Genomic DNA, 24,999 nt, shown 5'->3' with positions numbered 1-24,999 from the left:
CCCTGCGTTCGCCCAGCCACGCCTGCGTTTTTCCTGGCACGCCTGCATTTTTTCGAACACTCCCTGAAATCAGTCAGTTGCCACCCAGAAACGCTCACTTCCTATCACTCACACTGTGGCCAGCAATGCGACTGAAAAGCTTTGCTAGACCTTGTGTGAAACTGCATCAGCCATTGTGAAAGTACGTCGCGCGTGTGCATTGCGCCGCATGCGCAAAAGTGCCGCTTTTTCACTTAATCGCTGAGCTGCAAACCTTTTTAACTAGCGATCAACTTGGAATGACCCCCTAAATTCAACTGCACAATTGCAGAATAAAAATCACTGTAGCCAAATCACACACAAGTCGAACCGGGCTCCACCTTCCTCTATGTACATGGGGCCTACCTAATTAATGTTTGCACGCTAATGCATTAGCCCAGGCTACGGAATTGCTAACGTAAGTAAGTGAAGCTGCGGCCCAGGAATGAAAAGAGACGCCCACCGGAGCCATCGTAAACTCATTCTCGATAGCATATACATTCGCAGCCCATGCGCAAAAACGAGAAACATCGGAGCCAAGTGTTGGTCTATGGCTATGCAGACAGGACACAGCAGTAGCGACTCAGACGCCATGTTTTTTCACGTACCAGCTCATAGTTGTCAGCAGATGCACGCCCCAAAAATAGAAATGACACCCTTGCGTTTTTCCAGCCGTTACCCATAAACACTCTATTTACACCTCTAAATGGTCACTTCCTGGCAATAACGTTCCCATGAAATCCTCATTGCAGGCGATAGATATCACGATGGCCCTTTCACTTATGCGCATTGTGATTGCAGCACATGCCTAGTCTGCCAATAATCTCTCCGTTGCGTGATATTGCGTACAAACATAATTTAGGTTCCAACGCATGTTATTTGAGCTACTTGCATAGATGATGGGATGATCATAGGATGATGCTGCAGACAGTGTAACTCCGGTTAGCTATTGAAAAATAGATACTTCTGCTGGGACATTATACTGTATTAAGGGTTACATGTACTAAGCAGTGATAAAAGTGGAGAAGTGAGCCAGTGGAGGAGTTAGCCCATGGCAACCAATCAGCTGCTGTATATACGGTTATAGTATGCAAATTATAAATGTTATGTCAATGCTGATTGGTTGCCATGGGCTACTTCTCCACTGGCTCACTTCTCCTCTTTTATCACTGCTTAGTACATGTCCCCCTAAATAGTTAAAATTTGGGACTGTGTCAGAATTAGGTACAGTTGAGCAGTATGCATTACTCTGAAGAATGATTTACTTTTGTCTGTTCTTTCCTTATAAATGTATACAGTATGTAAGAAATTCAATAGGGTAGTGTGCTTTCTTGGGTGTACTACATTATACCGGCGCCCAAGATACCGGTGCCGGGAACCCCGCCGCCGGCATGCCGGCAGCAGGGCAATCGCAAAAGTGCACCTTGCAGACTTGCTGCGCTCGTCACGATGCGGGCACGGTGGCGCGCTACGTGCGCCACGCTACTTATTCTCCCTCCAGGGGTGTCGTGGACACCCCAAGAGGGAGAATAGTTATCGGTATCCCGGCGGTCGGGATCCCGGCGCCAGTATGCAGAGTGCCGGGATCCCGACAGCCGGGATATCAAGTGCCTTCCGCTTTCTTACAGTATGTGCTCATGCCCTTATTTATCAATGAGTGATACATTTCACTGTGAGTGATAATTTGCACCAGCCAATCAGCTTTAAACTGTCATTTCTCTAACGTCCTAAGTGGATGCTGGGGACTCCGTCAGGACCATGGGGAATAGCGGCTCCGCAGGAGACAGGGCACAAAAATAAAGCTTTAGGATTAGGTGGTGTGTACTGGCTCCTCCCCCTATGACCCTCCTCCAAGCCTCAGTTAGGTTTTTGTGCCCGTCCGAGCAGGGTGCAATCTAGGTGGCTCTCCTAAAGAGCTGCTTAGAAAAAGTTTTTAGGTTTTTTATTTTCAGTGAGTCCTGCTGGCAACAGGCTCACTGCATCGAGGGACTTAGGGGAGAGAATTTCAACTCACTTGCGTGCAGGATGGATTGGATTCTTAGGCTACTGGACACCATTAGCTCCAGAGGGAGTCGGAACACAGGTCTCACCCTGGGGTTCGTCCCGGAGCCGCGCCGCCGACCCCCCTTACAGATGCTGAAGATTGAAGGTCCGGAAACAGGCGGCAGAAGGCTCTTCAGTCTTCATGAAGGTAGCGCACAGCACTGCAGCTGTGCGCCATTGTTGTCACACACTTCACACCAAGCGGTCACGGAGGGTGCAGGGCGCTGCTGGGGGCGCCCTGGGCAGCAATATTTAATACCTTTATGGCAAAAGAATACATCACATATAGCCATTGAGGCTATATGTATGTATTTAACCCATGCCAGATATCTAAAACTCCTGGAGAAAAGCCCGCCGAAATAGGGGGCGGGGCTTATTCTCCTCAGCACACAGCGCCATTTTCCTGCTCAGCTCCGCTGTGAGGAAGGCTCCCAGGACTCTCCCCTGCACTGCACTACAGAAACAGGGTAAAACAGAGAGGGGGGGCATTTTTTGGCGATATTTTGATATATTTAAGCTGCTATAAGGAACAACACTTATATAAGGTTGTTCCCATATATATTATAGCGCTTGGGTGTGTGCTGGCAAACTCTCCCTCTGTCTCCCCAAAGGGCTAGTGGGGTCCTGTCTTCGATAAGAGCATTCCCTGTGTGTCTGCTGTGTGTCGGTACGTGTGTGTCGACATGTATGAGGACGATGTTGGTGTGGAGGCAGAGCAATTGCCGATAATGGTGATGTCACTCCCCAGGGAGTCGACACCGGAATGGATGGCTTTGTTTATGGAATTACGTGATAATGTCAGCACATTACAAAAATCAGTTGACGACATGAGACGGCCGGAAAACCAGTTAGTACCTGCCCAGGCGTCTCAGACACCGTCAGGGGCTGTAAAGCGCCCTTTACCTCAGTCGGTCGACACAGACCCAGACACAGACACTGAATCTAGTGTCGACGGTGATGAAACAAACGTATTTTCAAGTAGGGCCACACGTTATATGATCACGGCAATGAAGGAGGCTTTGCATATCTCTGATACTGCAAGTACCACAAAAAGGGGTATTATGTGGGGGGTGAAAAAACTACCTGTAGTTTTTCCTGAATCAGAGGAATTAAATGATGTATGTGATGAAGCGTGGGTTAACCCAGATAGAAAAGTGCTAATTTCAAAAAAGTTATTAGCATTATACCCTTTCCCGCCAGAGGTTAGGGCGCGCTGGGAAACACCCCCTAGGGTGGATAAGGCGCTCACACGCTTATCAAAACAAGTGGCGTTACCGTCTCCTGATATGGCCGCCCTCAGGGATCCAGCTGATAGGAGACTGGAAACTACCCTAAAAAGTATATACACACATACTGGTGTTATACTGCGACCAGCCATCGCCTCAGCCTGGATGTGCAGTGCTGGGGTCGTCTGGTTGGATTCCCTGACTGAAAATATTGATACCCTGGATAGGGACAGTATTTTATTGACTATAGAGCAATTAAAGGATGCTTTCCTTTATATGCGAGATGCTCAGAGAGATATTTGCACTCTGGCATCGAGAGTAAATGCGATGTCCATATCTGCCAGAAGGAGTTTATGGACGCGACAGTGGTCAGGTGATGCGGATTCCAAACGACATATGGAAGTATTGCCGTATAAAGGGGAGGAATTATTTGGCGTCGGTCTATCGGATCTGGTGGCCACGGCAACTGCCGGAAAATCCACCTTTTTACCTCAGACCCCGTCCCAACAGAAAAAGACACCGTCTTTTCAGCCGCAGTCCTTTCGGTCCTATAAGAACAAGCGGACAAAAGGACAGTCATATCTGCCTCGGGGCAGAGGAAGGGGTAAGAGAGGGCAGCAAGCAGCCCCTGCCCAGGAACAGAAGCCCTCTCAGGGTTCTGCAAAGCCCTCAGCATGACGCTGGGGCCTTACAAGCGGACTCAGGAGCGGTGGGGGGTCGACTCAAGAATTTCAGCGCACAGTGGGCTTGCTCACAGGTGGACCCCTGGATCCTGCAGGTAGTATCTCAGGGTTACAGGTTGGAATTCGAGAAGTCTCCCCCTCGCAGGTTCCTAAAGTCTGCTTTGCCAACGTCTCCCTCAGACAGGGCGACGGTATTGGAAGCCATTCACAAGCTGTTTTCTCAGCAGGTGATAGTCAAGGTACCCCTCCTACAACAGGGAAAGGGGTATTACTCCACGCTATTTGTGGTACCGAAGCCGGACGGCTCGGTAAGACCTATTCTAAATCTGAAATCTTTGAACCTGTACATACAAAAATTCAAGTTCAAGATGGAGTCACTCAGAGCAGTGATAGCGAATCTGGAAGAAGGGGACTTTATGGTGTCCCTGGACATAAAGGATGCTTACCTGCATGTCCCAATTTGCCCTTCACATCAAGGGTACCTCAGGTTCGTGGTGCAAAACTGTCATTATCAGTTTCAGACGCTGCCGTTTGGATTGTCCACGGCACCTCGGGTCTTTACCAAGGTAATGGCCGAAATGATGATTCTTCTGCGAAGAAGAGGCGTATTAATTATCCCTTACTTGGACGATCTCCTGATAAGGGCAAGGTCCAGAGAACAGCTGGAGGACGGAGTAGCACTAACCCGACTAGTGCTGCAACAACACGGGTGGATTCTGAATTTTCCAAAATCTCAGTTGACCCCGACGACACGTCTGCTGTTCCTGGGAATGATTCTGGACACGGTTCAGAAAAAGGTGTTTCTTCCGGAGGAGAAAGCCAGGGAGTTATCCGAACTTGTCAGGAACCTCCTAAAACCAGGGAAAGTGTCTGTGCATCAATGCACAAGAGTCCTGGGAAAGATGGTGGCTTCTTACGAAGCGATTCCATTCGGCAGATTCCACGCACGAACTTTTCAGTGGGATCTGCTGGACAAATGGTCCGGATCACATCTGCAGATGCATCAGCGGATAACCTTATCGCCACGGACAAGGGTGTCTCTTCTGTGGTGGTTGCAGAGTGCTCATCTGTTAGAGGGCCGCAGATTCGGCATACAGGACTGGGTCCTGGTGACCACGGATGCCAGTCTGAGAGGCTGGGGAGCGGTCACACAGGGAAGAAACTTCCAGGGAGTATGGTCAAGCCTGGAGATGTCTCTTCACATAAATATACTGGAGCTAAGAGCGATTTACAATGCTCTAAGTCTGGCAAAACCCCTGCTTCAGGGTCAGCCGGTGTTGATCCAGTCGGACAACATCACGGCAGTCGCCCACGTAAACAGACAGGGCGGCACAAGAAGCAGGACAGCAATGGCAGAAGCTGCAAGGATTCTTCGCTGGGCGGAAGATCATGTGATAGCACTGTCAGCAGTATTCATTCCGGGAGTGGACAACTGGGAAGCAGACTTCCTCAGCAGACACGATCTACACCCGGGAGAGTGGGGACTTCATCCAGAAGTCTTCCACATGATTGTGAACCGTTGGGAAAAACCAATGGTGGATATGATGGCGTCCCGCCTCAACAAGAAACTGGACAGGTATTGCGCCAGGTCAAGAGACCCTCGGGCAATAGCTGTGGACGCTCTGGTAACACCGTGGGTGTTCCAGTCAGTGTATGTGTTCCCTCCTCTGCCTCTCATACCAAAAGTACTGAGAATTATACGGCAAAAGGGAGTAAGAACGATACTAGTGGCTCCGGATTGGCCAAGAAGAACTTGGTACCCGGAACTTCAAGAGATGCTCACGGAGGATCCGTGGCCTCTACCTCTAAGACGGGACCTGCTTCAGCAGGGACCGTGTCTACTCCAAGACTTACCGCGGCTGCGTTTGACGGCATGGCGGTTGAACGCCGAATTCTAAGGGAAAAAGGCATTCCGGAAGAGGTCATTCCTACACTGGTAAAAGCCAGGAAGGAGGTGACTGCACAACATTATCACCGCATTTGGAGGAAATATGTTGCGTGGTGTGAGGCCAGGAAGGCCCCCACGGAGGAATTTCAACTGGGTCGATTCCTACATTTCCTGCAAACAGGATTGTCTATGGGCCTCAAATTGGGGTCCATTAAGGTTCAAATTTCGGCCCTGTCGATTTTCTTCCAGAAAGAATTGGCTTCAGTTCCTGAAGTCCAGACTTTTGTAAAAGGAGTACTACATATACAGCCCCCGGTTGTGCCCCCAGTGGCACCGTGGGATCTTAATGTAGTCTTGGATTTTCTCAAATCCCATTGGTTTGAGCCGCTCAAATCGGTGGAGTTGAAGTATCTTACATGGAAAGTAACCATGCTACTGGCCCTGGCTTCAGCCAGGAGAGTATCAGAATTGGCGGCTTTATCATATAAGAGCCCATATCTGATTTTCCATACGGACAGGGCAGAACTGCGGACGCGTCCTCATTTTCTGCCTAAGGTGGTGTCAGCGTTTCACCTGAACCAGCCTATTGTGGTGCCTGCGGCTACTAACGATTTGGAGGATTCCAAGTTGTTGGACGTGGTCCGGGCATTGAAAATATATATTTCAAGAACGGCGGGAGTCAGAAAGTCTGACTCACTGTTTATATTGTATGCACCCAACAAGATGGGTGCTCCTGCTTCTAAGCAGACGATTGCTCGTTGGATTTGTAGCACAATTCAACTTGCACATTCTGTGGCAGGCTTGCCACAACCTAAATCTGTCAAGGCCCATTCCACAAGGAAAGTGGGCTCATCCTGGGCGGCTGCCCGGGGGGTCTCGGCATTACAACTCTGCCGAGCTGCTACTTGGTCAGGGGCAAACACGTTTGCAAAATTCTACAAATTTGATACACTGGCTGAGGAGGACCTTGAGTTCTCTCATTCGGTGCTGCAGAGTCATCCGCACTCTCCCGCCCGTTTGGGAGCTTTGGTATAATCCCCATGGTCCTGACGGAGTCCCCAGCATCCACTTAGGACGTTAGAGAAAATAAGAATTTACTTACCGATAATTCTATTTCTCGTAGTCCGTAGTGGATGCTGGGCGCCCATCCCAAGTGCGGATTGTCTGCAATACTTGTACATAGTTATTGTTACAAACAAATTCGGGTTGTTATTGTTGTGAGCCGTCTGTTCAGAGGCTCCTACGTTTGTCATACTGTTAACTGGGTTCAGATCACAAGTTATACGGTGTGATTGGTGTGGCTGGTATGAGTCTTACCCGGGATTCAATATCCTTCCTTATTGTGTACGCTCGTCCGGGCACAGTATCCTAACTGAGGCTTGGAGGAGGGTCATAGGGGGAGGAGCCAGTACACACCACCTAATCCTAAAGCTTTATTTTTGTGCCCTGTCTCCTGCGGAGCCGCTATTCCCCATGGTCCTGACGGAGTCCCCAGCATCCACTACGGACTACGAGAAATAGAATTATCGGTAAGTAAATTCTTATTTTTTCAAATGCAGCCTGTGACATGGAAGTTAGGAGCTGATTGGCTGGTGCAATGTATCACTCACAGTGAAATTTATCACTCATTGATAAATGAGAATTCAATTAGCTGCAGGCTTTACCCTCCAAAATGAAACAGCGTCAAACTGTCAATCAATGACAGTCTAATGCCGGCCTGCTTCCTATGCCGCAGGACCCGTTTGCGCACGCGCAGAATGGGTCCTGAGCATGGACAAAGTACAAACAATCAGTACTTTGCACCGTTGGTCTCCGGAGCTCCTGAATGACCAACATAGAACAGATGTGCTATGCTTTGGAGAGTGATAAAGTGGAGAGAGGTAAAGTATTAGCCTATCAGCTCCTAAATGTCATTTTTCAAGCAGCCTGTAACATGGCACTTAAGAGATAATTGGCTCATACTTTATCTCTCTCCACCTTTATCACTCTCCAATGCTTAGTACGTCTTCCCCGTTACATTATAGAATCGAAAAGACGAGTGGATGAAGGTGAATATTTAAAGATAAATGATCAGGAATCGCACGTAGGATGAGCTGAGGCACTGTGTAGTTTAGCCTGATAGCGGGACTGCACCTGATTAGACCCACAGCAGCAGCAGCAGCAGCAGCCAGCGCAGTGTAACAGGAGGAGGATGCATACAGAGATATTCTTCTGGTTTTTTTGCTAGATGAGTTCAGTGGCGCCCTCCAGGGGCCGGTGCCTCTACGCAGCCGCTTAAAGCTGCCTAATGGTAGTGCTGGCCCTGCCCCATTCGCATACTGCACATTAATACCACCACCCCTGCATATACATAAATGATATTAATACTGTTACACACACATTTCATTAAAACCCACTTTAGCTGCTATAGAGCAGAAGGGGGGTTGGGTTAAAACAGGGAATAGGAGCAAAAGAGGGGGAAAAAGACACAAGATAAAGGGGGTCATTCTGACCCGATCGATTGCTGCAGTTTGTCGGAACTGCGCATGCGCCGGCGCCGCAGTGCGCCGGCGCATGGCAGCCGTCGTTGCCTAGTGATCGCCTCTGAGTTAGAGGCGGTTTCTGGTCGGGAGGGGGCGCGGTCCGGCCACCGCAGGCGTGGCCGGACTGTTGGGGGGGGGGCGGGCCGCGGTGGCTGCGTGACGCCACACGCAGCCGCTGCGGGCCAGAGAGCGACGAGTAGCTCCCGGCCAGCACGCTAAAGCTGCGCTGGTCGGGAGCTACTCTTGAAATACAAAGGCACCGCCGCTGTGTGATGCCTTTTTCACTTCTGCGGGGGGGGGGGGGGGGCGCACTGACATGTGGGGCGGACTAGCCCTGTGCTGGGCGTCCCCCCGCATGTCAGTGTGAATGATCAACTCGGAATGATCCCCAAAGAAAGAGACACTGGAGAGGATGGTGAGGGTCAGATGTGAATGAGTGAACTTACTCCTGTACCTCCCCCTCCTCTACCTTGTGTAGATGTCTCTACAGGTGACCAATCCCAGTATAGGTCAGTAGCTCAGAAAAGATTTGGGAACAGTCCCGTGAAGCCACTGTGTGTCAAGCGTGAGTCCCGAGAAGAGTCCTAAGATAGTCTGATTGACTGTAGAGTCCTGAGAGAGGCTGCTCTGCAGATAGCTGCACATGTCAGTGAGGGTAGAAGCAGTGAGTCAGTGTGCTCCATGTGGGGGCTAGTTTTATTACGTTTACTGGTGGTATACTCTTGTTGCAGCAAGCACTTTACTATTGAAAATAAAATGCTGGATTAGCACTCATACACTGCATCACTAGCTAAGGCTGCCTCAGGGGTTAATTCCCTCTTTAATACACCGTAGTAAGTGGAACTGTGATTACAAATGCACACATACATTTCTAAAACTAAGAATTCCTAGTAAAGGAAACTACATAATGTATTCTATCATCTATGCCAGTGGTTCCCAAACTTTTTTGAATCACGGCGCCCTAGAGTATCAGAATTTTTTTCATGGCACCCCTAGGCCAAAAATTTCTTATTGAGAAATGTAGAAATTAATATTAAATTAGGTAAATTGTGTTTATATGTCATCCTTATGTTCAGTTGTGTGGTGAGGGACAAGATTTACTTCTGTTTGTCCACATATTTTATGTTTGGCAACCACCAGCGCTGGTTTTGCCTATTACATTAACAATAAATAATTTTAAATGGTCCTGGACCACCAATCCAAGGCACCCCCGCAAGGGTCCCGCGACACCCCCAGGGTGTCACGGCACACAGTGTGAGAACCACTGATCTATGCTTGCTAAGCTATTTTATATTATATATGTAGCATTAACATTGAAACGTCTGCTAAAGAACGTATAATACATTAAATTAAGTTCCACAACAGAACGCGTGTAATCTTTCCTGATATAAGCCTCATTGTCCTTGTCACGCAACCCGGCCGCCGCAAGTCCTACACAGAGGCCAGAAAGTCTCCGTTCTCTGATGGAGATCCCGCCTATTCTCTATCCGGCAGCGGCGGTGAAATGCCTCCGTTTGGAGAAATGGAGCCCATCGCTGCCCCCTCCCTGCCCCCAAAATGGCATCAGAGTGCCAATCACTGACAGTATGATGCTGGGCTGAGTGCTACCATGCTGGACCCATTTGCAGACATGCAGGTCCTTCGCATGCGCAACGTACCGATAATCAGTACTTTGCGCATCCCGCTGTAATAGCTTCAGGATCTGAATAACCCCCAATGTGAATAGTATATAGTGATACATGCGTCTAACACTAGAATCACTTCTAGAACAGAATCTAAACTATTTCTGAGCAGACTGGGAACTGCCCAGTTGTACATACCACTCAGAAAGGGATTCTTCCTCCATTCAGTCTCATCATTTTGTAGCAGGACGTATGTCTGCAATGTACTGAATCCCTCAGCATTCTGCTCTCAGTACTCTGCTCTTAGTACTCTGCTGTCAGCACCATGCTCTCAGCACCCTGCTCTCAGCACCCTGCTCTTAGTACCCTGCTCTCAGCACCCTGCTCTCAGCACCCTGCTCTCAGCACCCTGCTCTCAGTACCCTGCTCTCAGCTCTCAGCACCCTGCTGTCTGCACCCTGCTGTCAGCACCCTGCTCTTAGTACCCTGCTCTCAGCACCCTGCTCTTAGTACCCTGCTCTCAGCTCTCAGCACCCTGCTGTCTGCACCCTGCTGTCAGCACCCTGCTCTTAGTACCCTGCTCTCAGCACCCTGCTCTTAGTACCCTGCTCTCAGCACCCTGCTGTCTGCACCCTGCTGTCAGCACCCTGCTCTTAGTACCCTGCTCTCAGCTCTCAGCACCCTGCTCTCAGCACCCTGCTCTTAGTACCCTGCTCTCAGCACCCTGCTCTTAGTACCCTGCTCTCAGCTCTCAGCACCCTGCTCTTAGTACCCTGCTCTTAGTACCCTGCTCTTAGTACCCTGCTCTCAGCTCTCAGCACCCTGCTGTCTGCACCCTGCTGTCAGCACCCTGCTCTTAGTACCCTGCTCTCAGCACCCTGCTCTTAGTACCCTGCTCTCAGCTCTCAGCACCCTGCTGTCAGCACCCTGCTCTTAGTACCCTGCTCTCAGCTCTCAGCACCCTGCTCTCAGCACCCTGCTCTTAGTACCCTGCTCTCAGCTCTCAGCACCCTGCTCTCAGCACCCTGCTCTCAGCACCCTGCTCTTAGTACCCTGCTCTTAGTACCCTGCTCTTAGTACCCTGCTCTCAGCACCCTGCTCTTAGTACCCTGCTCTTAGTACCCTGCTCTCAGCACCCTGCTCTCAGCACCTTGCTCTCAGTATCCTGCTCCTGTCTCCCCCCCCCCCCCCCCCCCCAATGCAAGTTCCGATGCTCCTGTCTTTTTTAGGGAGTCCTCTTACCCTTTCCCCTAACACAAAATGCAATCTACGCCTTGGAGAGTGATAAAGTGAAGAGAGATAAACTATCAACTAATCAGCTCCTGTCATTTTTCAAGCACAGCCTGTAACATGGCAGTTAGGAGCTGATTGGCTGGTACTTTATCTCTCTCCAAGATTTAGTACATCTCCTCTTCAGGAACTTTACCAGCTGGGGTTGATCTATTACTACTATAGGTGGTCATTCCGAGTTGTTCGCTCGCAAGCTGCTTTTAGCAGCATTGCACACGCTAAGCCGCCGCCTACTGGGAGTGAATCTTAGCATAGTAAAATTGCAAACGAAAGATTAGCAGAATTGCGAACAGACACTTCTTAGCAGTTTCTGAGTAGCTCCAGACTTACTCGGCATCTGCGATCAGTTCAGTCAGTTTCGTTCCTGGTTTGACGTCACAAACACTCCCAGCGTTCGCCCAGACACTCCCCCGTTTCTCCTGCCACTCCCGCGTTTTTCCCAGAAACAGCAGCATTTTTTTCACACACACACCCATAAAACGGCCTGTTCCGCCCAGAAAACCCACTTCCTGTCAATCACACTACGATCACCAGAACGAAGAAAAAACCTCGTAATGCCGTGAGTAAAATACCTAACTGCATAGCAAATTTACTTGGCGCAGTCGCAGTGCGAACATTGCGCATGCGCAATTAGCGGAAAATCGCTGCGATGCGAAGAAAATTACAGAGCGAACAACTCGGAATGAGGGCCTTAATACGGATTACAGTTAGGGACTGCTTTACCTGCTTCCTCTCTGTCTGATTGCTAGTGGACTGTATTCTTATTTCTGGTGGATCACCTTGAAAGTCTATACATTCTCACTTCCACCCTCAGCCACCATTATTGGTTTTACTTATGCCACATTCTATATAAAACTTACCTGGAGACAATGGGGCTCATTCCGACCCGATCGATTGCTGCAGTTTGTCGCAGCGCAGCGATCGGGTCGGAACTGCGCATGCACCAGCACCGCAGTGCGCCGGCGCATGGCAGCTTTCGTTACCTAGAGATCGCCTATGAGACAGAGGCGGTCGCTAGGCGGGAGGGGGCCAGGATTTACTCCTCAAATACAAAGGAATCGCCTATGTGCGATGCTTTTGTATTTGTGCGGGGGGGCGGCACTGACATGCGGGGCGGACTAGCCCTGTGCTGGACGTCCCCCCGCATGTCTGAGTTAACGATCGTAGCTGTGCTAAACTTAGCACAGCTACGATCAACTCGGAATGACCCCCAATAATGGATCTCAGTTCCATTAGGTAAATGTCCTTTGTACTGCCTGTGCTTTTTATCACCACTCTCCAATTTGCTTCCTGCCTTGCAGCTTTCTGTGAAGGCTCCGTAATGGTTTAACAGTGGAGTGTAAAGATAAAATAGCAAAACAGGTGCCCATTTGCCAGCACTGGATGTAGACCCACAGTAAGGAGGTAAATGTGAACTCCGCATCAACACTAGAATTTGCATGAACAAAATAATTACATTACACATTAGAAATATAATATCCAGAATATCTTCACTGTCTTCATCTTCATTTTATGCACTGGCGCTTTTATCTCGCATCAACCTTTGGAACAGATACCCTTAAATGATTTTGGTTTTGAATGATTTTGCTTTGTTCCATTAACATTGTTATAGACAGTATCCAGCCTTTGTAGCAATGTCCAGTATACCAGGTGTACGCTGCAAAATACAAGAAATAGAGGAGGGGGTTAGTAATCTAGACTGTTATCAGGCACATACAGAAGTATGGGGTTTATTCAGAGTTATTAACAAACCAAAAATGTTAGCAATTGGGCAAAACCAAAACTGCAGGTGCGGCAGATGTAAGAAGGGCAGAGAGAATTAGATTTGGGTGGGTCATTGTTCAAACTGAAATCTAAATTGCAGTGTAAAAATAAAGCAGCCAGTATTTGCCATGCACAGAAACAATATAACCCACCCAAATTTAACTCTCTCTGCACATGTTACTTCTGTTCCACATGCAGTGCAACATGGTTTTCGCTAACTTTTTTGGTTTGCGAACTTTGAATCCCCCACCCCCCAACCCCCTATACTGTATCTCTCAATTTGTGACACAAAAAGCAAGGAAATTAACCCCTGGCATACCACAGGTTTGTAGCTGCAACGCTGCTATGTCTCAGACCACATATCTCAGCTTAGCAATTATGTTACCAAATAACACTCTAATTTCATGCATCATTCTTTCCTCCTAATCAAATCCTGATTCTGATGTTGTTGTAATAGCAAAGGATCTAATTTACTTCCACATCCGTACAAAGCAACTAATCTGTAAGATAGTAAAACAGTCTTACCTTTTACCTTTTAGTACGGTTGTCCAGTTGTGTAGCAAATTGCTAATTGTCCATGGATGTGTTTGCTGCGGTATCCCACTTCTGAACACCAATACAGATCTATAAACCAGAGCATCACAGACAGGCCTTAGATGTAGCCCAAGACTGTGTCTTTCGTACATATGTCGATTTTAAACTGCAACAGGCTCAGTGGCATGTTAAACAAGATCCCTCTTTTACAGCTCAGAACATACCTTTGAATTAAGCATTTCAGTGGATTTTCCTGATGAAGCATTAAAGGAATGAAGAACAGTTTAATTTTTTCAAGCTCCACATCATTCTATACTAATCTTTAATAAGTTTCTAAAGTACCTGCAAGAAAAACAGCCCTTCGGCTCCTCAGCGAATTAATGAGGAGACCACTCAGTCAGCATTCTTTTGTAGCGTCTTACCGGATTTACTGGAAGCCCAAGTTTAAAATACCTGCCAATAAATTCCAAAGTGGAATGGTCATACGGACAGTGTGACCGTGATTACCAGCTGTGGGAAATGTGACACCAGTTTTGCAGTCACACTTCTTCACTAGGAAGCTGTGAACAGATATGTTTTATAGCCATGAGTCCTATTGGAGAAAGCGCGCTATATAAATAAAATTATTATTATTATGAATTATTATTATATCAGGAGTGGCCAGACTTTTGGAGTTGGCTATCTACTTTGAAAGCTGAAAAGCTTTTGTGATCTACCTAGGTGGGACAAAAGCGAGTACAACAGACGCATGGCCAAAAAGGGGGTACTGACACAGTTTCTCCTGTAGCTCTCTCTGCAGGGGATCTCATATTCCCCTGCAGCACCCCTGGCATGCCCTCCAAATTCCTTGACAACTTTGCTTCCTGGCTTCCTCACTTCCTCTCTTCTGACATTCCCTCCATTATCCCAGGTGATTTCAACATTCCTATTCATCATAACCCCACAAGATCACCTGCCTCTAAACTTCTTAACCTCACCTCTTCTCTTGGTCTATCCCAGTGAACCACCTCCCCATCCCATGTGAGTGGAAGCTCACTGGATCTGGCCTTCACTTACCGCTGTGATCTTTCTGATTTCTCCAACTCCCTGTTCCCCCTCTCTGACCATCACCTGCTCACTTTTAACCTATCTCTATCTGCTTCTCCATCTTTACCACCTAAGACTACCATCACTAAGTGTAACATTGAAGCTATTGACACCACTTCCCTATCTTCCCTGTTTGACTCACTGCTCTCTCCTATTCTCTCTCTTTCCTGCCCTGAACAAGCTACTTCCCTATACAATGCATCCCTTACCTCTGCTCTTGACTCTGTCGCCCCACCAACCACTATTCACCCTCGCAGATCGACACCTCAACCCCGGCACACCAAATGCACCAGATATCTGCAAAAATGCTCATGTACCACTGAGCGACATTGGAGGAAATAAGGCCAACTTCCTCCACTACAAATTTCTGCTCTCATCCTACTTTGCTGCCCTTACCCTCTCTAAACAATCTTACTTCAAAAACCTCATCTCCTCCCAATCCTCAAACCCCGGTGCCTCTTTGCCACTGTCCACTCGCTCCTCTGCCCACCCCCGCCTCAAAGCCCCTCTTCACTTTCTGCTCTTTACTTTGCCACCTACTTCACATCCAAAATCGACCCCATTCGCAGGCCATAACATCCCACCAGAACCTGAGCAACCCCCCTCCTCCATTTCTCGACCCCCCCCCCCCCTCTCCTTCCCTCCTACCAACTCTGACATCTTTCTTCCCTGTATCTGGAGAGGAAGTCATGGTCCTCATCCGGTCCTCACCCCCTCCACCTCCACACTTGACCCTACTCCCTCCCGCCTTATCCGCTTCCTCTCTTCTGCCTGTTCCCATCTTGCCCATCTACTCAATCTCTCACTATCATCATTTACTGTCCCTTCTGCCTTCAAGCATGCACTTGTCTTCCCTATTCTTAAAAAAACCTACCCTTTCCTACCAACTGATTACCTCCTCCCACTCCTACCTACAAGATTTTGCACGTTCTGCTCCCTATCTTTGGAATGCTCTACCTCTCCCCATCCGACTCTCCACCTCTCTACAAAACTTCAAACGGGCTCTCAAGACCCACTTCTTCACCAAACCCAGCCAACTCTCCTCCTAACCCTCTTGTCTATGCTCACTGTCTACTCCTTCTGTGTCACTCTGGTCTGTTAGCCCCTCACGTTTTAGATTGTAAGCTCGCAAGAGCATGGGCTTCTTTCCTCATTTCTTACTTACACTATCTTATACTCCTTACTCCCTTTGATGGCACCTAAGCCCGATTTTCTATACCTGTCCTATTTTGTCTTGAACTGTAAGTGCTGTATTCTTGTTTGCTCATTTGATTATGTACTGTGTAATGGGCGCTGCGGATCCCTTGTGGCACCATATAAATAAAGGACAATAATAATAATAATAATAATAAGGCATAACAAAAAGGGGGCGTGACCTCCTCGCTGTACAGGGTGTAGTGATTGTCTCACCCGAAATCACAAATTGGTTCCCCACAAGTAAAAACCTCAAACACATTGGCCCCCACACAGGAGTAAAAACACATTGGCCCCCCCACACAGGAGTAAAAACACATTGGCCCCCCCCCCACACAGGAGTAAAAACACTGATCCCCACACAGGAGTAAAAACACATTGGCCCCCCACACAGGAGTAATCCTTACTGCATTTTCCTGATGGTCAAGAACTGCGCAGGACCCATTCTGCGCATGTGCAGAACAGTTCCTGCTGTCGCATCACAGGGACGCGAAGGCCTCTGTCTGATTGAAAGGCAGAGGAGTTCATGGGGAGGGGGGGGAGGCATCGTTGGCGGAAACGGGGGCATGTCGTCCCCATTTTCCGGGAGAAGCGAGGCCAAGAACTGTGTCATGGATGCAGTTTCCTTGGCCTCGCAAGGCCACCTGCGACAGCAAGCCTGAGTAAGTTGGTCATGATGTTCATCTGCAACGGCAGGCTGAGTAAACTCATAGAAACATAGAAACACAGAATTTGACGGCAGATAAGAACCACTTGGCCGATCTAGTCTGCCCCTTTGTTTTTAACTAGATTTTATCACTAACCTTATTTGATCCTTATTTCTTTGTAAGGATATACTTATGTCTATCCCATACATGTTTAAATTGCTCTACTGTCTTAGCCTCTACCACCTCTGATGGTAGGCTATTCCACTTGTCCACCACCCTTTCTGTGAAGTAATTTTTGCTTATATTTCTCCTGACTCCTAACCCCCCCACCCCTTCCAGTCTCAGTGCATGTCCTCGTGTCCTATTGCTTCTCTTCATTTGGAGAATGTTTCCCACCTGGACTTTGTTAAAATCCTTGATATATTTGAAAGTTTCTATCATGTCCCCCCTTTCCCTTCTCTGAAAAAAAACTATACATATTGAGATTTTTTAGCCTTCCTGTGTATGTTTTGTGATGTAGGCCATGCACCATTTTAGTTGCCCTTCTTTGTACAGTCTTGCTCAGGCTTAAGGCCCATACACACTGGGCGATGTTGAGCTGAGAGCAGGTCACTTTTGGTGTGTTGTGCTGCTTTCAGCTCAAAGCCGCCCAGTGTGTATGGTCAAGCGATGAGCGCTGATGCGCGCTCCCGCTTCATCGCTGGCGGCCGCCGTTCATCTACTGGTATTACCAGTAGATGAACGGCGGTGTGAGCGGCTTTCCATAGCGTCCTGCTATGGAAAGCTGCTCACCCCCGCTGACATCGTTGGGCAGGGGGGAAAAGAGCTCAGTGTGTATGCACTGAGCGTTTTTCAGCCCAGCGATGTCAGCGATCATCGCTGTGCATACACGCTGGACAAAAACGCCCAGTGTGTATGGACCTTTACTCTGCCTGCCGTTGCAGATGAACAGATGAACTAGATGAGTAAGCTCAGGCTTACTCTTCCTGCCGTTGCAGATGAACATCATGACCAACTGTCGCAATGTTCATCACAGATGCGATCGCAAATGCAGGAAGGAGGTGATATGCACTACCTCCTGCATTAGCATTGCAAAGGATTACAATTGCAAAGCTGCCGCATTTGCATTGAAATTGCAATCCTTACTGAATTAGGCCCAGAGTTACCTTTGCAAAATAACAAATTACCATTATAAATTTAGGATTGCAAAAATCACCTCCATAACTGGACTGGATGTTCTGACACAGAATTTATGGACAATATATCAGAATCACTGAAACTTGAGTCTCTACCCGATATTGGCCCTCATTCCGAGTTGATCGCTCGCTGGCTGCTTTTAGCAGCAGTGCAAACGCTAAGCCGCCGCCCTCTGGGAGTGTATCTTAGCTTAGCAGAAGTGCGAACGAAAGGATAGCAGTTCTGCTACTAAAAAATTTCATGCAGTTTCAGAGTTGCTCGATACTTACTCCTACCTTGCGATGACTGCAGAATGTTTAGTTCCTGGTTTGACGTCACAAACACGCCCTGCATTCGGCCAGCCACTCCCCCGTTACCCCAGCCACTCCTGCGTTTTTATCAGGCATGCCTGCGTTTTTCAGCACACTCCCTGAAAACGCTGAGTTGCCGCCCAGAAACACCCACTTCCTGTCAATCATACTACGAACACTCGAGGGACTGAAAAGCATCGCTCAAGCTTGTGTAAAACTGCATAGTTTTGTGTGAAAGTACTTCGCGCGTGCGCGCTGCGTACCATATGCATGCGCAGAACAGACGATTTTTAGCCTGATCGCTACGCTGTGAAAAACGACAGCGAGCGATCAACTCGGAATGAGGGCCCTTCTAATAATAATAATAATTATTATTATTATTATTATTATTATTATCATTTATTCTGTTTTACATTACTCAACATGTCTGGTTTTCACCCATCTTGGTGAATGGATAAACAAAATTAAAACTCTTAGGTGGGGGGATTCAATTGTTTTATGGGCGCATGAGGCGGCATGTTGAACAGTGTGAAAAGTTCACGCTTTGGGTGCACAGATGGCAGTTTAGGTGCCCTAAGCAGTACTTTAGACAGGCTTAGTCACTTTATGTGAATAAACCAGGTGCTTTTCGGGGCAGCAATCGTGATAATTAACGGGCACCCAAAGCAATTGACTTGCCCCATCAGATGTCCATTAATTATCATGTCGCTTAAATAATGGAATTTCCTTTGGTAATCTACCCATAGTTAAGTTTTATGTTTAGCTCTGTTTGGTGCAGCTATTTACTTTATGAATCTTATTTAGAAATAGATGTACTAGTTACTAGAGGAGGATTAACTCGTGATAGGGGAGCAGTGCCGGCCCTGACCAATTTTGCACCTAGGCAAGATTTAGCTGGTCCCTGTACAGACAAAGGCACAGGCATAGTGACTGATTACATGTGTCTCAGAACTAGCGCCCATACTACATGTGCCCCAAGCCTAGATCCTGCATCAGTGTTGCCAATACCCTGAGAGATAGTTTTAAAGACAGACTGTCCCACTTATACCTTACCACTCTACCAACCTGACTATCCCTGACTATCATACTCTCTGTATTGTATGGCAGTCAGAAGGATGCTTTCTGTATTGCATAGTGCTCACTAGGATACTCTCTGTATTGATTGGGGTCAGGTCACCCAGATATGCTCTCTGTATTGTATGATACTAAGATGTTGTCAGTATTGTATGCTCATCAGTAGGATGCGTTTTTATAGTATGGCAGTCACAGTGATTCTATCTGCATGATCTGGTGCTCACTTTCTATATTTTATGGTGTTCAGTTGTATGCTTTGTGTATTGTATTGCTGTTCTATTATGCTTTTTATTGTGTGGTAGCTACTAGTATGCTCTCTGTATTGAATGTTTGCCACTAGAATTATTTCTATATTGGTTATATCGGATGCTCTGTATAGTATGGCTGCCACATGAATGCTCTCTGAATTGTATGGATACCACTTAGATGCTCTGTATACCATATGGTGGTCACTAGAATGTTCTCTTTATAGTATTGTGGCCACTGTATTGTATTAGGGTGCTCTCTTTATTGTATGGCGATCACTAGAATGCTCTCTGTAATTGCATGTTAGACTCAAGGATTTTATCTGTATTGTATAAGTATCACTAGAATGCCCCCTGCATTGTATGCCACTTGGATGCTATGAAGTTTTTGGTACAAGTAAACAAAACTGATATATTATTTACTTTTACACAGCTGAGGAAAATGTATTTGATCCTTCCTACATGAAGCCATAATATTTTTTCCAGGGCCCCTTTAAGTTTTCAATCCACACCTGGGTGAGCTGATATGCCACATGTTGGGACTAAAGTGAGCCTGATTGCACACAAGGCAGATAAATAGGTATAGTGGGCAAAATGAAAAGCACTTTACATCCACATATACTACAGTTAGTAAATGGGCCATATTACTATTCTAGCTCTGCCTTTTTCCAGTCCTCTGTAAATGGTGCCTGAGACGGTATCCGTTCAGATGGGCGACAATGTTAAGGTCGACACTCATTAGGTTGACCACTATTGGTCGACATGGACAAATGGTCGCCACATGAAAAGGGTCGACGCGTGAAAAGGTCGACATGAGTTTTTAAAAAAAATTGGAATTTTTCATACTTTACGATCCACGTGGACTACGATTGGGAGCGGTAACCTGTGTCGAGCGCAGTGGTAACGGAGCGAGGCACCTTGCCCGAAGCATGGCGAGCAAAGCGAGCCATGCGAGGGGACGCGGTGCACTAATTGGGGTTCCCCATCACTTTATGCAGAAAACGACACCCAAAAAAGTAAAAAAAAGCATGTTGACCTTTTCATGTGTCGACCTTTCATGTGTCGAACTTTCATGTATCGTCCATTTTCATGTGTCAACCATTAGTCCATGTCGACCATGTCAATGTCGACCAATAGTGGTCAACCTAATGAGTGTCGACCTTAACATTGTCGACCATTCATACCGGAACCGCCTGAGACTCATGATACTTGCACCTGTTGGTTGGACACTAGGGGTTTGAAATTAGGTGTCAGCTATAGGGTGTAACATTTCCATCTGGAAGGAAAGGAAACTCTAAAATGCATAAACTGGATTTGCTTAATGAAGAGGGGTGCAGTCTAACCTAAACCTAAAGTGCAGTGTAAAAACAAAGCTAGAGTTGTATTTGCGTTTCTCGCTGTGCAACATGCTGTACAAAACTATGGGTGGTATTCAAATGATATATCACGCCCATTTTTTTTTATAAAGTGATCCCCGTTATAGCGCATATTGGGGGAAATGTAATAGGGCGTGAGAATCAGAAAGTGAGTGATTTTGGTAAAATTCTCCTGTTTTTTTTTTAAAGGGGCAATCAATCACATGGGAAAATCAACCTGGTTTTGCTATTTAAATGATTGCCACTTTAAAAAACAGGAGAACTTTACCAAAATCACTCACTTTCTAATTCTCACAACCTATTACATTTCCCCCATTGTGCCCATAGTAATCAGGTTTAGATGCGTTAAGGGTTGGTCACCTTCGCTACCCCTGGGGTAGCAAGCTAAAATGATTATACTACGCTCGTCTGCAGAAACAGAGCGGGTGTGGAAGGGGGTGAAAAGAATAGAATACCACCCTTTATATTCTTCAAGTTAGGGCCTAATTGACAGTTGTACGCATGGCTGATGTTTTCACAATAGAGCGATTATCGGTAAACTATGCAAGTGTCACTGCTGTAATGCGCATGCGCAGCTATTGAGTTGCGATTACGCTCTCACTGGGGATTCATTAGCAAGTGATTGACAGGGAGCAGCCATTTTGTGAGAATTAATGGGGAGTGGTGGCAAAAACACAGGTGTTTTTGGGGCGTGTATCAACCACCAATTGCAATCCTGTATGCAGGAATCACGTTTCACCGTCTTAGTTACAACGCTTATTCTGAGTGACCATAGACTTACTTGATGTGTCGAGGTTGCAAATGCGTACGCAGTTGTGGGCAGCTGCGAGGGCTCCGTTGGGCGTAGAAATCCCAGCAGCTCTTCAGTTAGCCTATTTTTGCACATCATCTGAGTTAAAAAATCTGCAGCAGCATTAACCTACAACTACACATTAGGCCCTAAGGGGGACATTTACTAAGCAGTGATAAGAGTGGAGAAGTGAGCCGGTGGAGAAGTTGCCCATGGCAACCAATCAGCCCTGAAGTAACATCTATAATTTGCATACTATAAAATGATACAGAGCTGCTGATTGGTTGATGGGGCAACTTTTCCACTGGCTCACTTCTCCGCTCTTATCACTGCTTAGTAAATATCCCCCTTAGTCAAAATTTGCACCAAACTTCATATAATCTCTAAGAAGTACGGTGTACAATTCGCTGGGGTAAAGGAGTCACGACAACACATGGGATCAGGGTCTTATCCTGATCCCATGACCAACAGTCATTAATCACGATATCCAGTCCTTTTGATTGGACGAAATCGCATCAGGGCTAATAGGATACAAACCTTTGTCAACCTCAATGTACTATGCTAATTACCACCATATTGTTCATTAAGCAATTTTTTTGTATATCTGTGTATTCTATACGGTGCAGTAAAATACTGTACATACAGCTCCCCAACATGGAAGTGCATCATTTATTGCATCTAAAGTTCTATATAGTTTTCCAAAACTAGGACACTAGTTTGTAGTGCACAGTCAGGGCCATATTATCCATAAGGCTGACTAGGCTGTAGGGGCCACACAGGGACTAGGGGTCCATCAATTATTTTCCTGAGGCACTGTTACCTGTATCCTAGGGCTCCAATGGTTAAAGTAATACCCCTTATCCACCTGTAGCACGGGTCGCAGCCGTGTGACCCGTGCTACAGCCCCTTTTCCCACAGCGCTCACCAACCCGACATATTGCCGGGTTGGTGACGCTGCTAGTGACGCGGCAGGGACGGCCCAGCACCGCCCTCCCCATTCACACTACACAGCTTACGGTTGATTCCCAGATCACTTGATCCGGGAATTTGCAGGGGCACCCTTTTCCACTAGGAAAAAACACGGGTAAATGTGCGCCCCCGCGCACTTACCCGTGTTTTAAAAGCTAGTGGAAAAGGGGTATTACTTTCAGCGCCACTTTGACTCTGTGCCGTAGTAAGTTGCACTCGTAGTCAGGTGAGGTTTGTTTTGAGACAATAAGGGGGGGGGGGGGGCGACGACAGTGGATAAATTATGCACTAGCGCTATTTTAAAAGAGAAAAGGAAGAATGATTGCGCTATGAAAAACGGTCAGCAGACTTTATTTCAACTGTACATCGGTGTCCGTGTGATTACTGAAAGTGTAAATGAGAGTATAAGCTCTGCTTCCCAAACGTCAGCTTTAGTGGGGTATAAGACTGAAGTGTTGGAGGGGTCCTGAAATACCTGAAGGCCTATGGCCCGGCATGGGTTAATACGGCCTTGTGTACACTACAGTGGCTTCTATTAATGGACCCCTGGTCTCTGAGCTAGGTTTTCCAAGCTTGGAAAAGACTTGCTACTTACTCATAAATCGGTACGTGATCTTTGTGACCTACTGTCAGAGACTGATGCATACAGTCAGCTGTCTTCTTACCAGCTGTAAAACAGAACATAAACAAAACCAGTGGCAATTATATAGGGGATCATTTACATGTCTTCATTACCAGTTCATTAAACAGGATTAAATACAATTACTTTTTGTTTTCTTCAGCAATTCGTTTATAGAAGAGACATGTAAATACCTTCTATTTTAAGAAGACAACTGTCGTGATTGATAAAATAAAGGAAATCTATGGGAGCTATAAATAACACAGCAGTTTCCACTTACTTGCATGTTAGTGAATGAATTCTTATTGTCTTGAATATACTTCAGTGCATGTGGGTGCTGAGAAACTAGAGATGAGCGCCGGAAATTTTTCGAGTTTTGTGTTTTGGTTTTGGGTTCGGTTCCGCGGCCGTGTTTTGGGTTCGACCGCGTTTTGGCAAAACCTCACCGAATTTTTTTTGTCGGATTCGGGTGTGTTTTGGATTCGGGTGTTTTTTTCAAAAAACCCTAAAAAACAGCTTAAATCATAGAATTTGGGGGTCATTTTGATCCCAAAGTATTATTAACCTCAAAAACCATAATTTCCACTCATTTTCAGTCTATTCTGAATACCTCACACCTCACAATATTATTTTTAGTCCTAAAATTTGCACCGAGGTCGCTGTGTGAGTAAGATAAGCGACCCTAGTGGCCGACACAAACACCGGGCCCATCTAGGAGTGGCACTGCAGTGTCACGCAGGATGTCCCTTCCAAAAAACCCTCCCCAAACAGCACATGACGCAAAGAAAAAAAGAGGCGCAATGAGGTAGCTGACTGTGTGAGTAAGATAAGCGACCCTAGTGGCCGACACAAACACCGGGCCCATCTAGGAGTGGCACTGCAGTGTCACGCAGGATGTCCCTTCCAAAAAACCCTCCCCAAACAGCACATGACGCAAAGAAAAAAAGAGGCGCAATGAGGTAGCTGACTGTGTGAGTAAGATAAGCGACCCTAGTGGCCGACACAAACACCGGGCCCATCTAGGAGTGGCACTGCAGTGTCACGCAGGATGTCCCTTCCAAAAAACCCTCCCCAAACAGCACATGACTCAAAGAAAAAAAGAGGCGCAATGAGGTAGCTGACTGTGTGAGTAAGATAAGCGACCCTAGTGGCCGACACAAACACCGGGCCCATCTAGGAGTGGCACTGCAGTGTCACGCAGGATGTCCCTTCCAAAAAACCCTCCCCAAACAGCACATGACGCAAAGAAAAAAAGAGGCGCAATGAGGTAGCTGACTGTGTGAGTAAGATAAGCGACCCTAGTGGCCGACACAAACACCGGGCCCATCTAGGAGTGGCACTGCAGTGTCACGCAGGATGTCCCTTACAAAAAACCCTCCCCAAACAGCACATGACGCAAAGAAAAAAAAAGGCGCAATGAGGTAGCTGACTGTGTGAGTAAGATAAGCGACCCTAGTGGCCGACACAAACACCGGGCCCATCTAGGAGTGGCACTGCAGTGTCACGCAGGATGTCCCTTCCAAAAAACCCTCCCCAAACAGCACATGACGCAAAGAAAAATAAAAGAAAAAAGAGGTGCAAGATGGAATTGTCCTTGGGCCCTCCCACCCACCCTTATGTTGTATAAACAAAACAGGACATGCACACTTTAACCAACCCATCATTTCAGTGACAGGGTCTGCCACACGACTGTGACTGATATGACGGGTTGGTTTGGACCCCCCCCCAAAAAGAAGCAATTAATCTCTCCTTGCACAAACTGGCTCTACAGAGGCAAGATGTCCACCTCATCATCATCCTCCGATATATCACCGTGTACATCCCCCTCCTCACAGATTATCAATTCGTCCCCACTGGAATCCACCATCTCAGCTCCCTGTGTACTTTGTGGAGGCAATTGCTGCTGGTCAATGTCTCCGCGG

General features: G+C 47.1%; 2 long non-coding RNA genes across 2 annotated transcripts in view; one reads left to right on the top strand and one right to left on the bottom strand.

Moving 5' to 3' along the window:
* The window catches only part of LOC134948421 (uncharacterized), a 51,722-nt gene that overhangs the window by 11,898 nt on the left and 14,825 nt on the right, over nucleotides 1–24,999 (top strand). The gene's annotated exons all lie outside the window — the stretch shown is intronic.
* LOC134948422 (uncharacterized) lies at nucleotides 12,764–13,724 on the bottom strand. The gene is made up of 2 exons (XR_010182954.1): nucleotides 13,582–13,724; nucleotides 12,764–12,949 (listed from the first exon to the last, which is right to left on the bottom strand). It is a non-coding gene; the product is annotated as an uncharacterized LOC134948422 (long non-coding RNA).

The sequence above is a fragment of the Pseudophryne corroboree genome, chromosome 8, assembly GCF_028390025.1.
Source record: "Pseudophryne corroboree isolate aPseCor3 chromosome 8, aPseCor3.hap2, whole genome shotgun sequence".
NCBI classification, from domain to species: Eukaryota; Metazoa; Chordata; class Amphibia; order Anura; family Myobatrachidae; genus Pseudophryne; species Pseudophryne corroboree.
The sequence above is the reverse complement of the archived record's forward strand: the minus strand, read 5'-3'. Positions and strand labels throughout refer to the sequence as shown.